Source organism: Bos grunniens, chromosome X (assembly GCF_055505025.1).
Source record: "Bos grunniens cultivar Pamir isolate PY7600 chromosome X, Bosgru_T2T1.0, whole genome shotgun sequence".
Lineage (NCBI taxonomy): Eukaryota > Metazoa > Chordata > Mammalia > Artiodactyla > Bovidae > Bos > Bos grunniens.
The window spans coordinates 136,550,316-136,551,858 of record NC_141194.1 but is presented as its reverse complement, the minus strand read 5'-3'; the positions used below and the strand labels follow the sequence as shown (position 1 = coordinate 136,551,858).

The 1,543-nt window shown below is 39.3% G+C and overlaps 1 pseudogene; it reads left to right on the top strand.

Moving 5' to 3' along the window:
* Nucleotides 1-235: 235 nt before the first annotated feature.
* Nucleotides 236-749, top strand: LOC147341471 (large ribosomal subunit protein uL23 pseudogene; annotated as a pseudogene).
* The last annotated feature ends 794 nt before the right edge of the window (nucleotides 750-1,543 follow it).

Genomic DNA, 1,543 nt, shown 5'->3' with positions numbered 1-1,543 from the left:
ATTATAGGGAAAAAAAAAACTATTAAAAATTCCAACATACAGAGGCTAAACAACATGCTTCTGAATAACCAACAAATCACAGAAGAAATTAAAAAAGATGAACTCAAAATATGCATAGAAACAAATGACAATGAAAACAAAACAACCCAAAACATATGGGATTCAGTTAAAGCAGTGCTTGCTCCTTTGAAGAAAAGCTATGACAAACTTTTGGCAGTGGATTAAAAAGCAGAACCTTTTCATGAAGATGGCGTGCCTTTTTATGAAGATGGCACTGAAGGTGAAGAAGGAAGCCCCGGCCCCTCGTAAAGCTGAAGCCAAAGCAAAGACTTTGAAGGCCAAGAAAGCAGTGTTGAAAGGTGTCCACAGCCACTAAAAAGAAAATATATATATATATCCATATGTCACCCACCTTCTGGCGGCCCAAAACACTGCGGCTCAGGAGGCAGCCCCAATATTCTCAAATGAACACCCCTAGGAGAAACAAACTTGACCACTGTGCCATCATCAAATTCCCCCTCATCACCAAGTCAGCCATGGATAAAATAGGAGATAACAACACATTGGTATTCATTTTGGCTGTCAAGGCCAATAAGCAGCAAATTAAACAGGCTGTGAAGAAGCTCTATGACACTGACATGGCTAAGGTCAATACCATGATCAGGCCTGATGGAAAGAAGAAGACATATGTTCAACTGGTTCTTGACTATGATGCTTTGGATGTTGCCAATAAAATTGGGGTCATCTAAACTGAGTCCAGCTGACTAATTTCAAATATAAAAGTTTTCACTATTAAAAAAAAAAAAGGCAGAGACATCAGTTCGCCACAAGTGTCCATATAAGTCAAAGCTATGGTTTTTCCAGTAGTCATGTACAGATGTGAGAGAGTATAAAGAAGGATGAACACTGAAGAACTGATGCTTTTGAATTGTGCTGGAGAAGACGCTTGAGAATCCTTTGAAGAGCAAGGAGATCAAACCAGGCAATCCTAAAGGAAATCAACCCTAAATATTCATGGAAGGACTGATGCTGAAGCTCAAGCTCCAATACTTTGGCCACCTGAATGGAAAAGCTGACTCATTGGAAAAGACCCCAATGCTGGGAAAGATTAAGGGCATGGGGAGAATGGGGTGACAGAGGATGAGATAGTTGGATGGCATCACTGATTCAATGACCATGAGTTTGAGCAAACTGTAGGAGATAGTGAAGGACAGGGAAGCCTGGTATGCTGTAGCACATGGGGTCACAAAGAGTTGGACATGACTTAATGACTGTAGACAACAACATTAATAGAAGAAGGGAGAAAAACACATGATCATCTCAACAGATGCAGAAAATGGTTTTGGCAAAATTTAACACCATTTCATCATGATGACATTGGATAAACAAGGAATCATAGGAAACTTCCTGAATTTTTAATGAGTTCCTATGAAAAATCCACAGATAATATCAGATGTAATGGTGAAAGATTGAATACTTACCCCCTAGTATCAAAAACAAGACAAGGATATCCACTTTTACCACTTCTATTGGAAAGTGTTCT